The sequence below is a fragment of the Lissotriton vulgaris genome, chromosome 3_1, assembly GCF_964263255.1.
Source record: "Lissotriton vulgaris chromosome 3_1, aLisVul1.2, whole genome shotgun sequence".
Lineage (NCBI taxonomy): Eukaryota > Metazoa > Chordata > Amphibia > Caudata > Salamandridae > Lissotriton > Lissotriton vulgaris.
The window spans coordinates 795,245,779-795,269,092 of record NC_141689.1 but is presented as its reverse complement, the minus strand read 5'-3'; the positions used below and the strand labels follow the sequence as shown (position 1 = coordinate 795,269,092).

General features: G+C 44.8%; 1 protein-coding gene across 1 annotated transcript in view; it reads right to left on the bottom strand.

Annotated features, from left to right (window-relative positions):
- MEGF10 (multiple EGF like domains 10) overlaps positions 1-23,314 on the bottom strand; it is a 302,219-nt gene that overhangs the window by 101,109 nt on the left and 177,796 nt on the right. The window lies entirely within an intron of this gene.

Sequence of the window (23,314 nt, the reverse complement as noted above, 5' to 3'; positions counted from 1 at the left end):
TATGATGACATTTTTTTCGGGGGTGGGGGGAGGGGTAGTTGATTTGTCAAGAGTCACATAGAAGGCATCGGCACTCTGGTCAGGAGGTGTCTGCGGAGTTTGTCAAACCACAGGCTGCACAGCACCACAACACCACTCATGACAGTGAGACGTCTGGATATAGCGCCAATGAACAGTTGAATGAGTGAGCTACGATTAATAAAGACGTTTTTCACATCTAAGTTCAAAATAGGTGGCGTGACTGCCATGACGTAGTAATGGTGCTATGGGACCCTCGGAGTGCCATGACCGTATAAAAAAACTCTGCCCTGCTTCTCTATAAAGTCATAGAATTCATGGGTGACTGGCAGTATCCCTTTGATGTACAGCATGGGGTACTTTATCCCGTTTATAACTGGGGTACAACGGACAGGTCACTCCCTTGGGCCTGGTACCACTGCACCTGCTGCACTATTGATAGCTAAGCTCCTGAAAAAGTGTGCTGAACAGCCAACTGCTGCTGTACATTTTGGGATACTGTTTCACAGAAACAGATATTCTGGATATTTACATCCGAAAATGCAATTGGTGGATTTCTGGAGAACTAAATTTGGGATCGGAGCAGGAAAGGTGTGTACCTAAGTGACAATAATGCAAACAGAATGATCCACGAATAAAGTCGCAACTTTTGTTGGTTATTCACAACCATTTGCATGTCCATTTCTACCTGGAATTAAATAAACATATTCCTGATACTCTTGAAAAAGAACAGAGTGCGGAAGAGTGAAAGGAACCGTCCACAAATGTCTTGATTTATATGCGTTTCTCCAGAGAAAAAACAAACTCGCTGTGGCGAAAAAACAGAAGAAATGTTGTATGTGCTAATAACCGGTAGTAAAATGGAGGTGGAAAAGGAGTATGCATGATAGTCTATGGCTTGTGTGGATTTCCAGGAATACTCCTGGGGAGTTTTGAGAATCCCTAAAAAAGCCGCCATCTACTCAAATTACAGGAGTAAACCTGCGAGGTGCAGTTATTACTTTTTTATGTTTGTGAGCATAACCCACAAAGAGGGCAAAACTGAGACAACATGGGGGAGCAAAAAGAGGTGAGTGAAAAAGCCGGACAGTGTAGGAAGATCTAGAGAGAAGGAGAATAGGACGAATCTAGAAAGGTAGCTGAGAGAGAGAGAGTCAGAGAGAAGGTGGAAAATAAACGGTTTGAGTGATTTCAGGTACCTGACAGTGCGGTGTGTACACAGATTTGAACTTTATCTTTAGGCGTCTGCATGGTATTAAAGTGTGAGGATTTTAAGCGCTTCCTGCAAAACCCTCAAACACATAAAAAAAAACAACTTTACATTTTACTGGTCTCAGGCACCACCACCATCACGTGGTACCCAAAGGCTGTTGTCTCGCTTCACCTTGTCAATGCCCCTGGCACGCCCGTTGGGCTGCAAAGGAGTTTTGAGCTTTTTCATTAACTTTGGCAGACTTTTATCCTCTCATATCAGCTCAGGTGTATTCCACAGTATAAGGCCACAGAGTGAAAGCATTTGCCGCCCGTTGTCAGTCATTCATTTTCGCCACCGTGGGAATTTCACGGACTCTGGAGCGCAAACTCTTAGCATCAACTATTTCGGGACATTATCCAATAAGCATAGAAAGTAACAAGCGTTTTTTTATCCAGAGTGGCGGATATGCTCTGCTCCTGCTCTCTTTGCCTGGGATCAAATACAATAACCATGTATGTCAAGAGATGGCTGCGGGTCAAAGACAGGAACAACAGAAAGATGGCCACCTCCTTCCCCCCTCGCAAACGTTACGCAGCTATACCACTTTACAGACCACACGCAGGGGCGTAGCTTCCATTGGTGGAGCAGGTGCAGTGGCACCGGGGCCCAGAGGCCTGAGGGACACACTGAACCCTGATTATTGCTGTATTTCACAGTTCAAAGAGCGGCTGGGGCATTCCCTTCCTTGCACTGGGCCCATGACTACCTGGCTAGGTCTCTGACCACACAGAGTAACGTACAGCTGCCATTAAGAATAAGTAAGGGACACAGCTGGCACTGTTCTACACACTTGGGGCACCTGCCTGGCAGAAAGCCCTGTGGTAAAAAGAGGTTATATGTCAGTACCACAAGGGAGAGGCCCACAAACGAGAGACCACGCGAGGGCACTGGTATGCTCACAGTGGCGCTTAGAATTCTATCAGTGTGAAATCGCCACACTTGCTATGCACTCCATGGCACAGCTGTTGCTGTCTGTATGTGCGGGACATTGAGAAAGAGGCGCACCACAGAAAATAGTGTGGCTACTCACTAAATCCAAGGGGAAAACTGCCAAAAGTTACAGCCACACATACCAGGGTGTCGATGCGGCGGTACCTTACAACTTCAAACAAGATATCTCACAATGGGCAACCTAGTGAAGTAACCAGATAAGTGGACTATGATCATAAGAAATACCATAAAGAGACCTGGAGATCTGCTAAAAGCTGCCAGCTTACTAACAATCATAAACTGCAAACCTCTTCATTCATCACGCTGATAAGCGCAGCATCCTAGAGCACGATAACTGCACCTCGGTGCATGGAAACATTTCCCACATAGGATCAAAACAAAAAAAAATGCAATACAATACTCCAAGTAAATTCTTCTGACACAACATTGGATTTGAGGGTAAAGCACAGAGAGGCACAGCACCACACGTCAGCATTCTGGAGACGGATTAGGTACTCCATAGAAAATAAAGGGACTGCCCCTTGGCTGAGGCTTAACCACTGAGAGGCACAGATCTACGAGACAGAGCACTGGGTTAGGTGCATACCACAGAAGTAAAAGCAACTGTTTCTTGTAGCCAGTGGTTGAGAGGAACAGTCCCACATGTCATGCCTGTGCAGAGGATGCACACCACAGAAATGCCCTCTGCCTGAGGATTAAACCATGGTGAGGAGTCCTGCATGCCCCGAACTGGCAGGCTTGAGGACCAAGACAATGTTGCACAGACTATTTTTCATACTTCAGCACAGATACCCTGTACCTGTGTTGCACTGGGTGTTTAGGCGTTTATTCTGTTGAAGCTGTTCTGGTTCATTGGCCTGCAAAGGAACCTGTTCTCACAGAGCCCCAGTGCTCTCAGCTACCAGGTAGAGAGAAAATGTTCATCCATTAGGAAGAAACTTCTCTCTAAGGCCTGTTTCATCAAATGTGCAATTCCATGTCATTTTTATCATGAACCTTACTGAATTGTTACTTTTATTTTAATAAGTAACTAAGAGGGTAAATTATCATCAGGTCTTCTCTGCCCATGGACAGTAAAGCTAAGAGTCATGTGAGTGCTGAAAATTCGCTTCAAAGCACTTGAAGCATCTTATGGGGTCTTCTCCAGAGCTAGAAGGAGTTCTGTACGGCAGACTGAGATGATGATAATATTTTTGGGAAGAAAGTGAAGTTTCCCTGGAAAAGAATTTCTAAAACACTTGGAAGTTCATCTTTGTGAGGCGAGCGGTAAAGAGGCGGGGTTTTCCTTCTCGTTTGAATGAGCGCTCATCAAGCACACTGTCCTGGACTAAAGGAAATGCAAAAGTACAGAGATCCACAACAAACCTCTGGATACCTCTTACCGATTCAAAAACACAAGAAACCCAACACACCTCTGTATTCCTGCTACTGATCCAATAAACACATAAGTCCACAAGAAACCTGTGGATATGTCCTACTGATGCAAAAGCACAGAGCGCCACCACTAATATATTGACATCTCCTACTGATTCAAGAACAGGAAGGTCCACAACAAACCTAAAACCTTTCTACTGATTCAAAACAGGGAGGTGCATTACAAGTCATTGGATACCTTTTAATGATTCGAAAACAGAGAGGTCCACAACTAACCTCTGGATACCTCCTACTAATTCAAAAACACTGAGGGCCACAACAACTCGCTGGATACTTCCGACTAATCCAAAACCACAGAACGCCACACCAAACCTTTAGATGCCTCTTACCGATTAAAAAACACAACAAACCTCTGGATTCCTGCTACTGATCAAAAAACACAACAAACACAACAAGCCTCTGGATTCCTGCTACTGATCAAAAAACACAACAAACACAACAAGCCTCTGGATTCCTGCTACTGATCAAAAAACACAACAAATACAACAAGCCTCTGGATTCCTGCTACTGATCAAAAAACACAACAAATACAACAAGCCTCTGGATTCCTGCTACTGATCAAAAAACACAACAAATACAACAAGCCTCTGGATTCCTGCTACTGATCAAAAAACACAACAAACACAACAAGCCTCTGGATTCCTGCTACTGATCAAAAAACACAACAAATACAACAAGCCTCTGGATTCCTGCTACTGATCAAAAAACACAACAAATACAACAAGCCTCTGGATTCCTGCTACTGATCAAAAAACACAACAAATACAACAAGCCTCTGGATTCCTGCTACTGATCAAAAAACACAACAAACACAACAAGCCTCTGGATTCCTGCTACTGATCAAAAAACACAACAAATACAACAAGCCTCTGGATTCCTGCTACTGATCAAAAATACAACAAGCCTCTGGATTCCTGTTACTGATCAACAAACACAACAAACACAACAAGCCTCTGGATTCCTGCTACTGATCCAAAAACACAACACGTTCTGGATTCCTGCTGCTGATCCAAAAACACACAAGTCCACAATAAATCTGTGGATGTCTCTTAATGATTCAAAAGCACAGAGCGCCGCCACTAATATCTTGATAGCTCCTACTGATTTAAGAACAGGAAGATCCACAGATAACCTCCTGGAACCTTCTACTGATTCAAAAACGAGGGAGGTCATTACAAGTCATTGGATGTCTTGTAATGATTCAAAAACAGAGAGATCCACCACTAACCTGTGGATATCTCCAACTGATTAAAAAACACAAAGATCCAAAATAAAGTTCTGGCACCTTAAACTGCTAAACGATGCATCAAGCAAGGTGTCCCCACCAATTCAGTATATATGTACTCGTTCACTGTATATAAGTACTCCCTTTTACCGACCATATACGTGATTTATCTGCAAATATTAAAGTCACAATAAAACCCTTTTTCTGAAAATAATAAAGACAATGGACACAGAGCAAACCAGCACTTTGGCCACATAAACACACATGCGCACAAACTGTGTGTTGAAGCTCTCATAGTGAGAAAGAAAACCACTGAATACTGATAACATTCTCACACCCTTCACTGACACTCAAAGAGACTTATTAACACAGTGCATTTTGCAGCATGTTTAGTAGTTCTACAATAGTACTATTCACCTACTACACCATGCGATCCACAAACCTACATGTGGAGGTCTACGCCTTGCCTTTTTTGTCTTTTATGTGCAGAGATCCCGAATGACTGTGGAGATCTCTAAACATGCAAGCCTACGTTTTAGCAGTAAATGTGGGTGGGATCTAAGAGTGGCTGGAAAATGAGAAATAGGTACAATTAAATGTGGGGAGTTTTCAGACGACAAAGGAGGGGATAAATTAGGGCAAGAATGGGTTTAGCGAGGGACATGCACGCACCCACAAAAGAGTAATCCCATCCCCAAACTGCACTTCTAAAGTTACTACAGCCAAAGCAGCCCAAAACAGTAGAACTGTACTGGAAAACAGATCTGGAGTAAGTCCAGCACCACATATGGTTAATGATTGGTACTGCAACATCTTCCCATGAACAATAATGGAGAACATAAAATAACATCCCATGGGAAATATAATGACAATAAATTAATTTAATTTGATTTCTTAAATATGAATATAAATTTGATATTATATATATATATATATATATATATACACACACCTACAAATAACTGATATTTTAATTTCAATTAATTTAATACCATTGATTTAACTTGAATATAAATGTAACTGTTTAAAAAAAATGTATTGTTTCTATACATAAATTGATACCTTTTGCTACATAATGGCAAAATAAAAACGTTTTACTTATGTGTTTTGTTATTTAAATTATTATACTTTAAAAAATGTAATATGTAATTCGAAATTGTTAATAGTGCTGTAACATTTTTTTTGTTCTATATTTAAAATAAATATATTAATTTAATTTACATTCATATTTAACGTACACACATTTTTTGTATTTTTTCAGTTTTATAAACTTTTTTATTGTACCCTATACTTTACCATAGGGAGACCTCTGCCCCCATGATGGCGATCTCTGCCTATGTGTGAAAAGTTTCAAGTAGTAAACTTACGCTCGTAAATTAGGCTCCCCACTGGTTTCACAGGGTGGAGACACGCCAGCCTATGCTTTGTAGTATATTTACACTTGTATGTGATTGGCAGCCAAAAGTAGTACATTTACTTCAAACTGTAAGAGTAAACTTACACCTGTAGATTTACTCATGTGGTAAGTTTGCCTTTGTGAATTGAGTACCAAGGCCTTCACATAGCTGGTTACAAAGACGATTAGTTAAAAACAGGTTGCATTTGCCATCTGCGGTGTGCTTACGACTGATGAGAGGCAGTCAGAGATGCTGAACTGGAGTGGGTTTGTCACGATGGTGGTAACCTGCAGCGGTCCGTGCAGGTAAGCGCTGTGAGGCGGGCGGAGGGATGTCGACAGACGAGGGAATACGAATTATCTATTTATTTAATTTTCCCCATTACGTTGTCTATTGACTTGATGCCCCTCCCGCCCCACACGCTTACCCGCTGGTGGTAACACGTGCCTCACCATCATTAGTGAGCAGTCCTCTTGGTCAAGTCAATGTCTGCTTTTCTCAGCACAAATTGAGCATAATTTACGCACACACCCTTGATGATTCTGATAGCAAATGCAACCATCACTTGGCTGTCAACGCCATTAATGAAGACAAGCAGCCTGCTCAGGAATTACGAGAAAGTTGGCAAACACAGCTGTCTGGTTCAATCAAAAAGAGCAAGCAAGCAAAGATGTAAGCCATGAGCAGAAATCTTTTACTTGAGACGTTCCCTTAAAAGAAAAAATATATATATAATCTGTCATACTTCATATTGCATTGTATAATGTATAAACCAGCTCAGCATGTGATGACCGAATGCTGTGCTCTCATTGGCTGCTGAGACAGGCAATGTCTATCAGGGCTCTATGCATTCGAGAACGAGAGAATGTTCCTGCCTGCCTTAGGGGAGGGTCCCCTGTATCTGAGGGACACGTATGTCAGGGGAGGCTCTAGGCTCATGGCGGCCCTGGGCAGGGAGCGTAGGTAGGGGCCCCGAAAAAAGGGAGCGCGTAGGCCAGTGAAGAGGGGGGGGGGGTCAGGGTGTTTGGAAGTGGAACAGAGCCGGAGACCGCCAAATCCCTGCCAGGGGCCGCCACACACATATGTATCCATCCTCAGAGGATTATTATATTAAGGATATATATTGGCGTGGCGGCCCCTGGGGTTTGGCGGCCCTGTGCAGGTGCACAGCTTGAACATGCCTAAGGCCGCCCCTGCGCATGTTCTATTACAAAGTCAGAATTTGAAGCTCCTGAAATACAAGGTGGTCAGGGAAACTGCTGTTTCCCCACCTGTCTTCAAACGGTGCCGGAAAGGTGGGGAGGAGGCAGGTTGGCCAGGAACGGGTAGCAGGGGAGCGGCCGGGGTTTAGGACCGAGCTTGTCATCACAGGAAAAAAGACATCCCAATGTTGACGTAATACGGCTCTTTCCGCTTCCGACCGGAAGAGTCACCTGCAAGAGGAGCACACACACACAAGGAGGGGAGACGACAAAGTAGGACTCGTGGAGACACCGAGGGACCCGGATTTTGAATCCTGGCCTTGCAGATATGATTCAGACTCCCGTGTATCGTGGTGAACACAGTCTGTGTGTTTGTGTCTCAAAAATAAACTGTCGTCCTTCCCTACTAACCATTACTAGGATTTGCATTTTTTATGCAGAACCAATTGTACATCAAAATAATCTAGAATGTGTCGTTGCTCCTCTTTAGTTGTATAGTGTCTCAGATTTTAAGGACTGGAAAAAATATTGGCTGGGGAGAATGGATTTCTGAATAAACTGAGGTAGGCTGCTGCCCCAACCCCTGACAGGGGGCGGGAGGCCAGAAATAACTGTTCAAAGAGCGGGTTTTGCCTTTGAATTGGGGAGTTGGTAAAAATAGCCGTTGGTCGATGTTCTGCTGCTGGCGAATGTAAAAAACAGAAAAAACATCCATTTTCTCGCGCACACAGAAGAGGGCAAAATACGCTTTTTCGAGAGCCACGTGAACGCGGATGAAGCACAGCGCCCCTCCGTGGGCAATGCCCGCGCGCCCAGTGTAAGCCGGCGCGTGGATAATTCAGAGCCCGGCCCTGCACCAGCTGCTGCAGATGTTTTCCATGCGAAGCGAGGACGGTGCCAAGATGTGATACGAGCCGCACACACAGCATAATAGTCATTGTTCGCCTCCCCTTTGTACCCTTAAGAAGCTGCAGTCAATGGCCTCAGAGCCAAGGCACTCCTGCGCTGGGGATGCTGGGCGTTAACTCTTTCAGTCACAGGCCTTCTTAGAAAAGCGCCAGGTATTCTCAGCGGGGGTTTCAAGCCTCACACCACGGGAGTTTGGAGAAGTGAAAAGTCAACCCAAGCATCCGCCAAGAAGCTTAAACTTACGTAAAGGTGAGCGAGCCAGAGTGGAGCCAAGGGCCTGGCTCGACTCTTAGAGCCTGTGCACGAGCCAGACCTTAGCAGAGCCAAGGGCCTGGCTGAGCAGAGCCAGGGGTCTACCTCGGCTCTTAGAGCCTGTGCGTGAGCCGAGCGCAGAAAATGATTGTTCTGTAAATTATACAACAACGGGCACATAAAACGTGATAAAGTCTCATCAAATTTAAAAAAAAGTGCAATTCTTTAACATGTGGAAGCTTTGACATTAATAGGTCACCAGGGCACACATCCTAAAAATAGAAGTGGAGGGACTATCCAAGTTAGGCAGTATGCAAGTAAATTCACTGTGCGTGACATCACAGTGCGTGACATCACTGCACGTGACATCACTGCCTGTGATATCACTGCGCGTGACATGGCACGTGGTGCCACAGGAAGTGAGATCACAACCCATGACCTCACAAGAAGTGGTATCACAAGAAGTGACATCAGATCTTAAGACCTCACACATGTCTGGTAGGTCTATCATGAGTACATTTGAGCACATTACAATATATAACTAAGGCATTTTTGCATAGGGTTGTGCCAGAAAAGTGACAGAACCACAACGCAAAATCTGGTAATCAACTTATACATTCGTTTTTTTAAAACCATTCCACAAAGATTTTGGCAACAAGGAGAAATGTAGCAGTAAATCTGTTCCACTTAATTGGTTGCAAAGTCCCCATTTCAAAATATCTTATGGGTTTAAGGCCCCTGCTGCAGAGATCTTTGTGTGCCAACTAAATCTCAGGGAATAATAATAAATGTAAGATAACTTTGGAGGTTAACCTTATTTGCTGGCAAGATCTGTGTTTTGTCTACTGAATAGTATTGAAACAAAGTAGCATTGTAGCATATGTCTCTTGCAAAGCACATTATGTAACATGCAGATGACAGATTTTTATTTTATATAAATGGGTAAGTGGGTTCATGCTTTAACCCCTTCGACGCTCATGACGAGCTCAGCTCGTCATGAGTTACGCATCTCGTACGCTCATGACGAGCTGAGCTCGTCATGAACCGCGGGTTTTAAAAAAAGTCAGCGCACAGCGGGAAAACCCGCCGCGCGCATGGAGTTAATACAGAGATCCTTTTTTGTTACTTGCAGTTCATTAATTGTAATCCTAATATCGCACAGTGATCTATGAAGGACGTGCCTCCTACACCTTGTAACTCTCACTGTCTTATGTACACATCCTACACATTGATTTTCACACATATGATTTATAGTCAATGTATAATATGTACGGGTGATGTAAAGCGCTCTGACACCTCGTATTGAGATGAGTAGTGCTATAAAAGAAATAAAGCAAAATGGTGGTATTTACATTGTTATTTGTGTAATTAGTGGGACAGACCAACACATCTGACATTCTTACAGTGCATCAATATCTCTTATATGAAGGGGAAAATAAAGTAAAAACCATACCTCTCTAAAGTGCTTGTGAAGTGATAGGCTTTATGCCTTATTTCCCCTCCATTGCATTTAGGTGTGAGGCTCCACATAGCACCCAGCCAGGAAACTCCAACAAAAGGAGGCCTGATGGCCCTTAACTTGCCTTTTGTTATGGGACAAGCTGAAATCTGATATGCCCCCTCCCCACCTGCACTCTGCTGCTCCTAACAAAAGCAGACAACCTGTAGGCACTGTTGAAAATTACAATGAGGCAAGTTTAGCATATTTTGTGGGCCTCACCCTTGATGGTGTCCACCCTGTGAAAACATTGGGTAGACACTGTCCACCCACGTGTACCTGTGACTTGTGCCCTTTACGTCACATTATAGCAACGCACCGAAAAGTATGTATACAATACATTTTGTACAACTGGTATTCTGAAATCACATATTTGAAAGCGCTTTAATATGCGATAATAAAGAAAAAGGAGTTATAAAATATTTGCCTAAGATAGACTTTTTAATCGGGGCTGCCGTGATTTATCGAGGGTTTTTTTTGGTTTCACTTTGCACAAATCAGCCAGTAAATGGGTATATATTTGTCTTTTCTTGTAGTAAGGCTTTGCTTTGACTTCTTTGTACATTTTTCTGCAGTATTTTCTCATAGCGAAAAACTAGACCCAAAGGCTTTTAGCGCTTTACATGAATACCAGTTACATTACACAGTAGCATGGATTGGATGCCACGAGACCTGGTGCAATCAAGGAAAAGCCCCCCTTTAACTGCTGTTGCGGTATTAAAAATACTGCAATCAACAGGTTTCAATGGGACCCTCAGAACTCCGGCCCCGGTGGATAGCTCCTGCTGGACCAATGGTAGCTACATCTCTGACATTACACAAAGTCACATTCATGTTTTTTTTAGGTATGGGCATTTTAAGTGATTTTCCTAGTATCACAGGATGTTGAGCCAATACAGAGATACAAACCTGTCTCTGGCTCCCCAGATGCAAAGCTGGCAGCTCTCCTGGGTAGAGGAAGAGAGGCAGGCAGAAGCCACATGAAAGCTGGGCTTGTTATGGGCTCGAGCTTCCAACAGGAACTTGAGCTGAGCCAGGCCACAGACTCAAGCTTTACTCGAGCTTTCAGTGGCTTGCCCACCAATAAACCTATGCCGGCTTAGTCCACACCGTTGTTAATTAGCATGTCACGATATGGCTTTTCTCCCAAAAAAAGGTAATGTTGTAAACTTGCTCACGGGAAGCTAAATGCATCAAAACCCCAGCAGTTAAGGGATTAAATAATTTCGGTGCCATCTTTTTTATCAAAACACTTGTGTTACTTCCTTAAATTCTGATTCTGGCACGTGTACAGACAATTTGCACAAAGTAAAGTGGACATTAGTTAAGGCATCTGTTTACTCAAGTCAAAGTAACTTTATTCAGCCAATACATATGATCATTCTGTATTTATAAACTTACTGCAAAGAGACAAAAATGATTAAAATAAATACACGTTATCAACATTCCTTTAAAAAGATACCAACATACCATATATCATTCCATTCAGATTTCAAATCCATAACATCTTTTAAAATGACTATGATTAACAACTGTAATTCTCAGATGGATAGTTTTTATCTAGCCAGTGGTTAAAGTGCATAGTTTCTTCTTAATTTGATTACAGTGACAATGTAATTAAGGACTTCTGTACAAATTTCAACCGCAGATACATTTTGTAAATAAATTAACCCCTCCCTATGAGATACAAAGTGTTTTTAAGAGAATTTGACACACAAAATGTTGGTAAGAGAGTCACAGAAAGTGCAAAAAAGCATAAAGTGCACTGTAGACTGGGCAGTGGCCGCATCACATGGACAACATGGGAGAGAAGCATACCAGGTGCATTCCATAGGAAATGCCACAAGAAAGTAAATTGTGTTCAGTCTCAGTCTGGTGAGGTCAAATATGTGTTCAGGTTTAGTTATTCAGCTATGGTAGGACTCTAGGCCTGTAGATTAGGACATTTTTATGCATGTGTTTAATAACAGATGAAATATCCAGCAGTTTCATGAGTCTTGTTTCCTCTCTAAGAGATCTGAATGCCTCTATAACCATCTCTTTAGATCTATGGCCAGTGTTTCCAGGGCAGTTAAAGAGGTTGCTAAGGCCTAGGCTGCAAAAGATGTTTTTAACATAAGCCAGCCATGAAATGGCAGTCATGTTCTCTAGATTTATACAACTGGCTATCACCTGCTAGAAAAATTGGGACTTGGGGGAATTCCATATCTTTAGACATAAAATAAGCAGCACCATGTGAACTTGGTCTTCAGTAAAATCTCAACCCAGCTCCGTGTGTGTAATGAGGGTTGCAGTGGATTTTGGGACAGCTAGCAGTCAGCACAAAAAGCTGTTTTTGGTGTCCTAAAGTTTCCCAGGGAAAAGATGACCCCAGACTCCGGCCCCATAGGTGCCCACTGACAAACATTTGCTCTTATATAGCTGAATCATGGATGTATGTCATTACTAGGCATGCTTTTACAACGCATGCCTTTATCACGCAGGTTTTACAACACAAGTCGTAACAACGACTTGCGTTGGGGGGCGCTGGATAGTGAATAGTTTAATTTACTATTCCAACAGTCCCCGTGGATATTAGGTAAGGTTTTGGATAGTAAATTAAACTATTCCCTATCCTACAGTGCCCCCCAGCGCAAGTCGTTGTAACGACTTGCGTTGTAAAAGTTGCGTGTTAAAAGTACTGCGTGGTAAAAGTTGCATTGTAAACGCTGTTCCCCCTGAATCATCTCCCGGATGGGCTTTTGACCCAGCCTTTTTGGCAAATCTAAATATTGCGTCACCAGCTGTCCCCCTTTTCTGTGCTCTTTGAATAGTGAACTTGCCCCAGCTCCCATTAGCAACCAATAGAATACCTAGATAATTGAAAGTAGGTACTTTCTCTATGGGTCTCCCTTCCTTAAAAAATGTTTTGGATTTAATATTTTTGGGGCCACATGGCTTGATAAATTACTTTTGCTGATTCACTTTGAGCCTGAGACTGAGCATTAAGTTTCTAAAACCATTTAAAGGTTTCTGGAGGCCATTAGCTGTCCGAGCTAAAAGAACTGCTTTGTCTGCATATAGCAATACAGACCTGTGAACCGATTCTAGGAACATCTTTACTGCATGATTTCAATGTTGAATTCAAAGAATTTACATAAAATTAAGCCTTGCCTAACCCATCTGTTTACTCATGTATAGGGGTTGCGGTGAACTGTTGATGCACAGCTTGTGCACTACCCAATATCCAATAGCAACTAGAGGAAGTGGCATGTATGAAAGGTCTGCTGTGGGTACGCATTACAATTCTATACCTAGTTATCAGATATTTCCAGGCCTAATGCATTGGATTCATTTCCTTAATATGCTGGGTGACACTAGAAAGGGTTTATTCAGGTCTTGCCTCTCATTAATAATACTTTTTACACTTGTATAGCACACTCTCCTATCTGTCTGCCTTCTTGCCACTAATAAGAGGTGTTCATTATCATAATAAAACTCAATGGCACTAAATGTATCAACCACAAAAGGATGGAAGGTTGAGTGGACCCACCAGTATTCAAGCCTTTGGCCTTTTGGTTACACACAAGTCTCTACAATGGATGCATTAGGCCCCCTCTTACTGACCTATATCCCTGTTATTCCAAGTTATGTTGGTAGAGTTTCCCAAAATGAAGTCAAGCAACCCGAGTTAATTGTTCAGTATCTAGGGGAATGGGAATTGTCCTTGCATCTTTTTCTGGTTGGTAAAATGTAAGTACCTGTGGATTTCAGGCTTTTGCGCTGGCAGAGATATCTTCTGCTAGAGAAAGAAGTCTTCTCCAGCTGCAAAGCTACTGCCAAGGCTGCTGCGTTCCAGTGAAAGTCACCGCAGGAGAACGTTCAGGCTTCCCGGTCAATACGAGCCCAGGATTCTGGCCACGTCACCGGCACCAATTTTGTCTCTCCCAAAGTCTTCTTGAGGGCTCTGAAGCTGCTTCTGCATTGTGTGGCAGTTTCAATGCGTTTTAGACAGGGCCTATCCTGTCAGAACCCTGGTCTTCCAGCAAAACCTCAGCTCTTGAGAACAATGCATGCCAAGCTCCAGCGCACCTGGCTCTCTAGGGTCCTCATGACCTCTTGCCGGAACTCTAGAGAGTCTCGTCCGGTCGGGGGTATTCATAGGCCCTCTTCGACAGGCTCCTGCTACAAAAATGGTGTCTGGAGCTAGAGTAGGGTTCAGGTGCACCATGCTCTGGAGCGCCCCCTACAGCTCGCTCACAAGTCATCGTTGGGAATCAGGGGCATAACACAGGCCCCCGCAGCCCTCGCGGTGCGTGGGCCTCCAAGGCTTACCCATTGTGGGAAGAGGGGCTTCCCAGGATCCTCAGTGCCTATCCTAAGGCAGGGCGCAGCCAGTCTGAGAGGATTGTAGTAGAGGTGAGAGAGTGGGGGACAGAAAGACAGGGCATTAGGGACAAGGGGCCCGGGTGGGGAGAAAGTGAAAAGGAGACAAAGAAGAAGAGGACAAGGTAAAGAGACCGGTTTGAGAGTGAGCAGAGTGAGAGGTGAGTGAGTAAAAGGCGATAAAGAGCGAGAACAAAAGAAAGAGAGAGATAGAAAGACAGTAAAAAGTGGTAGAGGGAAAGAGAGTGACAGGTAACAGGAAAGAAATCCAGACGTAATAAACAGGCAGAGAGGACAGTAGATGAAATAGGGCAGGAGAGATGAAGAAAGAAAGAGTGGGGGAAATGAGTGAGATGAGAGACCGAGCAACTGCAAGGCAGTGGAGAGACAGTACACGGAGACTTGAGGAACAGAGCCTTGGAGAGGGAGGGCAATACAACATTGGCAAGAGCATAGATAAGAGAAATGAAACAAGGGTGAGTTAATAAGAGTGTTCTCTTGAAAAAGTATTTGAACACACTGACGCCTTATAGCATACATACATGTTAACTGTCATGAATATAATTGACGTATTTGAATGTGACATGATATTATGGGCATGTATTATGCGGCAAGAGCATTCTAGAGGGGCGTAACACGAGTCCCAGATGCGCAGGGGGTCCCCATCCCTCCCGGGGGCCCCAACCCTTCAAGAAGGGCCCCATTATGCCAAAGGTCATGAATATCTCCGAGATATGGGAGACTTGGGGAAGCCCTCATCACATTCTGCGGGGGGCATCATTTCGCGTTACGCCACTGCTGGGAATCACGGTGCGCTGAGCTTTCTTCAATTAGCGGGATAACGTAGTCCAGACCCTGGGGTACTATCCTGTTGGTGCTGTGCTGCTCAGTACCTACAGCCCATATTATTTTTGGCAACTGACCTCGCCTTGAGCCTGTCTTTTACACTCCTGCAGTTGAGCTTCTAGCAGACAACGGCTCTCTGGGCCTAAAGGAGCGGTGCCCACTCCATTCGTCTCTTCACTGAGGCTTCCATGGGTGCGTCTGAGACCTGGGACGAAGGCTGAGTTTCAGCCTGCCCACTTTCTAGTCGGGTGTGGACTCACCTAAAAAGATGGTTGCATCTCCAAGCGAAGCCAAACAGTCTATTCGGCCCTAGGGACGTTGCACGCCAAGGATGACCAAAACTGCTTCCACAGACGGGGCGTGGTTGTCAACAGGGCGGTGTCACTGGGGCCCGTGGGTCTAAGGGACCCACAGTACTTCAAATACAACTATTTAAAAAAATAACAGACTGGTTAATGGGGGGGCTCATTTTCCCGCTTGCATTGAAGCCTATGGCATGTTTGCCACACCACTTCCCACAGACGTCGTGCCTCAACAACTGCTGACGAACAAAAGCAATTACTAGATGAGGTTGGTTTATAATTCTTTTAAAATGTTATCCCAGCAGCGAGGGCACCGCTGCCAAAGTATATAGAAGAAACCTGCTTTAAAAGCAGACGCCGGCGAGCTGGTAATACATTCTCCATGGCCAGAGTCTTCAGGATAATAACTCTCCCAGGGCACATGTGGGTTTGTGGTTCAAGGAAATGATGGTTTCCATTCTGGGAGCTGCTGGAGTTAAGATGGAGGGCGGGTGGAGCTCCCGGGCAGAGGCAGCGGTCTGCTTGTGAAAAAGGAAGGGACAGTGAGGCTGAGTGGCAGCAGAGAGGGAACAACTGCTTGTCTGGCTCAGCAGAGAAAGGGCAGTGGGACTGTGCGGCAGCAGATCGAGACGAGCAGCTTCTATTGCTCGGGTGGGACAGGACAGTGAGGCTGATTGACAGCACAGCAGTAAGAGTTACTTGTCAGACTCAGCAGGGAATGGACATTGAGGTTGTATGGCAGCAGAGGGGGATGAGTGGCTTGTCTGGCTCAGCAGAGGAAGGGCAGTGAGGCTGGGAGGCAGCAGGTTTGGAGGAGGGTTTACTATTGCTCAACAGGGACAGGACAGTGAGTCTGAGTGGCGGCAGAGCAGTAAGAGTTGCTTGTAGGGCTCAGGAGGGAATAGACAGTGAGGTTGAATGGCAGCAGAGGGGGGTGAGCAGCGTGTCTGGCTCTGCAGTAAAGTGTTCATGCAGAATTCCATAGGTTGCTGGTTCGCACTCAGCAAGAGCAGACTCCTGGCATTCAGGGCCACGAAGGCAGACTAGATTCAACACTTGAGTGCCACCATACCCACTCCCTCTATCTTAGGGCACCTTTCTGGGAGAATCGGGAGCCCTTCAAGGAACCCTGCTTCAGTGTTGCCCACCACATGGCTATAAACCAGTGCTTAATTTTAGCGGGTGGTTCTAGGTGGGGCCACAGGCACTCATTTTTAGCGGACCGTCACTTATTTTTCCACATTAGATTTTGATCCAGAGAGAGAAAATCACAAAAGGGAAAAGGAGGAAGAAGAAAAAGACAGAAAAACAGAGATAAAGAAAGAAAGCAGGGATGGAAAAGTATCTTAAAGAGTGAAATAAAGAGGCAGGAAGTGTCTGGTGGTAGAAAAAGAGGCATGAGGAGGAATCATGATTAGACTGCCTTGGGATTCAACAACTGCTCCATTTGTAAAGCCTGCTGCAGGCCTCAGAGGAAAAGTTTGTGCACCAGCCATTATTATTTTACAAATTAGGCACTGCTTAAAAACTTCTGAAAGAGTCACAACTATGTATTCTGGCTCAAGGCCATCATGATGTTTGAAGAAATGGGCAGTGGTCATGGAGCAGCGAAGACACTGGGCTCTCTAGGCATGTGTAATAGAGTACATACTGGCGAACTCACTGCTTTTCAATAAAGTTGTGTTGGACTTGGCCCTTTTTGCAGGGCTATCTGAAAACTTTTTGCTTCTTCCTCCTATTGTTTCCTGACCTGTTGTTGTTGCTACAGGACTCTGGGCACTTTACCACTGCTGACCTGTGCTAAAGTGCATATGCTCCCTGTGTAAATTGCTATCATGATTGGTTATCCATGATTAGCATATTAGATTTACAGGTAAGCCCCTAGTAAGTGCACTGAGTGTGCCAGGGCCGGTAAATCAAATGCTACTAGTGGGCCTGGAACACTGATTGTGCCACCCACATGAATAGGCCCTGCTGTGTCTGCGCACAGTTTTGTATTGCCATGTCGACCTGGCAGGTGCACCCACTTGCCAGGCCCTAACCTTTTCTTTTCTTACATGTAAGGCATCACTATGGTAGGCCCAAGTTACCCCCTGGCCAGGGTGCAGTGTATGTGAAAGGTAGGACACGTACTGGTGTGTATGACATGTCCTGATAGTTAAATACTGCCAATTTCGTTTTTCACTATTGAAAGGCTATCTGTCCCATAGGATAGAATGGGAACTACTTTGTAACATCTTACAAATATAACTTCCCATTGGGACAAGATGGAAAAATAAAGTTTAGGCTCTCTGAACTCAGAATTTAATAACACATCTTTTAGTAAAAATGGTTTTTAAATTGTGTTTGAAAATGCCACTTTTCGAAAGTTAATGTGAAAGTGATCTGAGCACTCCTAGTTGAATATTATTAATGGTAGTTTTCTCCTAATATGTAGATCCGTGTGCTGCGCCTGAAAGAGTGTACATAAACACTCGGGAAAGTAAAAATGAAAAAAGGCTAGCTTACAAGTATGCCTGCTAGACTCAGGTGTGCACTACTGTTGAAGATTTGCAATTCTCAACAAATTAAACAACGTTTTGAGCTCCTTAGCCGTGAAATTATTTTCTTAACATGTATCTACAATAAAATTTTAAATTTCAAGAACATTGTTTACACATACAGTGTGACATGCATCAAATAAAATATACAATGCATAACAGTATATCAAAATACAATAACACTTGCTGACACCAGAGCTGGCACCGACTCTGTCATTGCCAGCGCTTGCATCCTGTTATCACGGCGCAAATAACCGTCTAGGGTGACTCTATGAACTCGCCGACTTCGCATCTTCACCGGAACCGGCGCCTCACCGCTGACGCAACCATATTTCCCTGTCCTGGACATGACATGTTGCCTCCTCGTGGATACAAAGCCTCTCCTCTCCTGTGGCAGCCAGGGAGCCGGTCTCGACCTCAGCACCGACGCCTCACCTCTACGACGCTGTGCATCATCATAGGCTTCATTTCCAAGGTACTGTTTGTTTGGGGTCCATGTGACTCCATGCCCGATGCTGCGCTCCTGCCTGTCGGTGCCGTACTTTGGATTTATTGCTGTCACAACATTGTAATAGCCTCAAGCGGAGCTATTTGCCTTATTTTTGCAATAACTGTTCTAAAGTAATATCTTATTACCTGTATGTTGGATTTTTGTCGTTTTTAGTCATGTTGAGTATAGATAAAGATACTTTCTTTTTCTAAACTGGTGTGGTGTCCATTTGTGTTGTTATCACTGTATTACTGTGTGTTTTGAGTACAAATACTTTACACATTGCTTTTGGGATAAGTCTGCCTGCTGGTGCCAAGCTACCCAGGGGGTGAGCAGGGGCTATCTAAAGAGTGTATCCAACTTCCCCTGACAAGAAGCAAAGGTCCCTACTTCGACAAAGGTACCTACCTCTGCCAACTAGAGACCCCCATTTCTATAAAGGGGTCAATAGTAGAAGGTACAGACCCATATTGTGGTTTCGTAGTTCGAGGGTCTGTGGTTCGTAGATTCTGAACCCGTTCAATAAAGGTCGTCGGATATAGACGATTTTGGTATCAGCGGACCGCAAATCACGAGTGCGGTGTGTACGAGTGTTTTCGTCGTAATCGATCAATGAGAACACTACGTATTCAGGGATTTCGTTAGAACCCTCGGGTTCCATTTTGTGTGCGGCAGCCATTTTGTATGGTTGCCCTCACATAGGCCGATGACTATGGCCGAACGAGTCCTTGAGACACGTACACCTTAGCTGACTCTTGCGTGACCTGGCCGAACTGACTCCCTTGCCCGAGGCTGACCTCGCTGAGCCAGTTCCTTGTTAAGCAGCTGGTCAGATAAAGATCAAAGAGCAGGACATTGCTGAGTTTATGGTACACGCACACACCCTTCTATCTTGCTTCTCATCTGTTTCTGTTCCTTCCTTTATGGCTTAATCACTGATTTGGGTTGAGGTCTTTATGATGAGTTTGTCTGGCCTGATCGAACAGGAATATTAGAATGTGCTTGGTCATTTCTGGTGGGCTGGACAACGGAAAGTGGGATTGTCGTCATGCGATATGTTTTGAAATGTCATGTTTCCATTGGTCAGTTTGTATGTAATTGATGCTAGCCAGGAATGTGAATTTTAGCATAAAAGACGATGCTCCGCTCCTTGAATTTGTGCAGTCTCTAGCGAACTACCCGTGTTATGTTATGTTATGTTATGTTATATTTATTTTTGTATAGCGCACGGCTACTCAAAAAGAGTGTCCCGGCGCTTTAATAATAAGACCTGCAGCAGAATAACACAACACTGTGATAAAAGCAAGATAGAAAACAGAATCAGAAAAGAAAAAGAGGAACAGCCTAGAGGGCAAACAGCCAAGTTTTGAGGCCTTTCCTGAATGCAAGTAAACTAGTGGCTCCACGGAGTGTCAGCGGCAAGGTGTTCCACAGCTGTGGCGCCAGCAATCCAAAGGAGCGGCCTCCAATGCGAGCTCTCTTAACGCGTGGCTCAACCGCCAAAAACAGAGATTCTGATCTGAGAGAGCGGGCCGGGTAATAAAAGGCAAGTCTTCTTTGGAGATACTTGGCTCCCACCGCGTGGAAAGCCTTGTAGGCCAGGGTTAATGCCTTAAAAGCGATCCGTTTGCGGATAGGGAGCCAATGTAAGGTCTGTAGAAGGCCAGCAACACTGCTTCGCCTGTTAAGGCCATAAATGGCCCTCGCGGCAGCGTTCTGCACCACTTGGAGCCGCTGCAACAAGTACTCTGGCAGGCCCAGGTAGAGGACGTTGGCGTAGTCCAACCTGGAACCGATCAGAGCCTGCACAGTCAGCTTCCTGTGTTCCTCAGACAGGAGAGGTAAAAACCTCTGCAGCATCTTCAGGAGGCCAAAACATGTACCCGTCACCCCTAGGATCTGAGATCTCAACGTCAGACCCTTGTCCATCTTGACCCCTAAGTTCTTAGCTACTTGAGATGAACAGGACGGGGGGGACATGTTAATGGGCCACCAAGCTTGCCAGTCAGGATCCGACGCACACCCGAAGAAGAGTACCTCCGACTTATCCGGGTTGCACTTGAGGCTGTTCAGCTGGAACCATTTAAAAACAGCCCCAAGGCAATCCCGGATACTCTCTCCATCGAAGTCTCCTCCCTTATTACAAGAAAAGAGGAGCTGGGTGTCGTCGGCATAGGTTACGATCTGGGCCCCGAACGACTCCGCCAACGCCGCCAGAGGGGTCATAAAGATGTTAAAGAGGGTCGGGCTCAGTATAGAGCCCTGCGGGACCCCGACTCCCAATGGCGGCATCACGGCAGAGTCTGGGGAGGCCCAGACCGTTTGTCGGCGACCAGCTAGAAAAGATGAAAACCAGCTGAACACCGTCCCCCTTAGGCCAGTCTCATAGAGTCTTGCGAGAAGGCCCTCATGGGGGACGGTGTCGAAGGCCGCCGACAGATCCAACATGACCAGCATGGCTTTGCCCCCGGAGTCCAGAACCCCTTTAATGGCTTCTGACACTTCCAGGAGCGCGGTCTCTGTACTGAGGTTCGGGCGAAAGCGGATTGAGTGGCATGCAGAATCTCATGTTTTTCCAGAAAATTGGAGAGCCCAGTGTGTACGTGTTTCTCAACAATTTTCGTGAGAGCCGGCAGAAGAGAAATCGGTCTATAATTGACCGGAGCCTCAGGATCGAGACCAGGCTTCTTCAGCAATGGGATGACCATTGCCTGCTTCCAGACCTGCGGAACCAATCCCTGGCTCAGCGAAAGATTCAGGAGAGGATTCACCAGCGGATTTATGACTTCCGCCATTTTTGCCAAGAATTTGGCCGGGCAAGGGTCCAAAGGCGACCCAGATTTAAGATTGCCCATAAGCACTAAGGAGGCAGAGGCAGAGATAGATGGAAAAACGGCCAGCGTCGGGCCTAGCGGAGCCACGAGGCCCGAATCGTCCTCGGAGTTGATTCGCCCCACGTGTTGTGCTTCGTAGACCTCTGTTCCTGGTTGCAGCCAATAAACTTGGTCTTTGACGTCATCAAGAAGTGTCCCGTGTCACTGTTTGTCGAGGCAGGGGAATCCGAAGACATCGGGCGTTATCCCTGGCGCCGCTGGGTTCTACAACCCGGTTCTTCAATATGTGACAACACAAGTAAATAAATGGAAGATATACCCCAGGTCCAAAACATCTCATGCCAGCACAGTTCGATCCTTTTGGTTGTGGCAAATCAATTTGATCTAGTCATAGACAAACATAACACACTTCAGCTCGCAGAAGCTAGAACAGACCATTTCAGGGCACTCCGTCAATGTTCCACCCATCAATCAACTATCTCCCCTACCACCAGGTGATGATCAGCCCTCTTTTCACCACTGAGCAGCGGTCTTCGAAGCTTGACATGGATGTGTCCACCCAGGACAATAGATGCAGGACCTATTTGCATGCCAACGGGCATGATTGTGTAATTAGATTGCTGTATAGCTGTGCATATTTAACCCATTGTGCCCTGCTTCTACTGGCTAAGCAAATAGATGGAAAGATAATCAGTACATAGTAATAACATGTTATTCTTAAATTAAAAAAAAGTAAATCTCCTAAGGGTATACACAAGCAAATGCCCATTTAAGACACTTGTGTATCAAGAAGGGGGAAACCTGGTCTACATGAGCAACCAATAGAACGTAGTCCCAGAGTCAGTACTTCTCATCCATTGAGTCCGACTTTCTTCCAATTGCCCACACCAGACAAGAAACCGCCCGGTGTATGCCGTGCTTTATAAGTAATTTTTACATTACATTACATTTACATTACAGACAACTATCAGGTCCCGATCCTTTAAAAGACAAATACTGAACATTTATTATATGTTTTGTGTCTTTAAGCTGAAGTTGACAAAATACCCTGCATCACTCTGGAGTACAGGCTGTAGATGCTGGGAGTATACTTTATCAGTCACTCTCAGATACAAACAATTTCCTTGATCAAGTCAGGAATTAGCTATAACCTTTTGAAAATGGGGCATGATACAAGCGTGGGCACACGTTGAACAATATGCAGCAGCTATTTAAAGGAGAAAACTCCAGTAGTGCCAGGGCCTTTATCTGGAATGAAAGGAAAAAACCTAACATAAAACATTGAAATTCCTTGTAGACCCCATTGCAGAAGTGAAGCCACGCAGAGCAAGGGATGAAACTGAAGCCTGTTGTGCCCATCTCACATTGCTTCGCATCTAGTGGCACCATCTGCTTCTTACCACAATGTTAAGATCTTCTGGACATCCACCAAAAAAAATCATGGAACAGCTGATCATGGAGGGCTAGGGAGCTATGCTCCATGAAGGGGGGCTCTATGGATCCTTGACAAATAAGTAAAACGATTGATTATGACCTTAGGACACAACAGTCAAAAAATGTTGATTAAAAATAATACATAAACAGGGGAGTTCTGGGTGCTCTACAGTTGATGAGCCTGTTTCCAGACCAATATTAACTCAAGGAGACAGCCTGTCCTTGATCCTCCATAGGCTGTGCTAGAAATATCTGCCAAGGACATTGTATGGGGGACAGTAAGACATGTCGCTGACAGACAACAAAGGCTAAGACAGGAATGTCACCCCTAAACTAAATACGGGTCAGCAACATATCCAAAA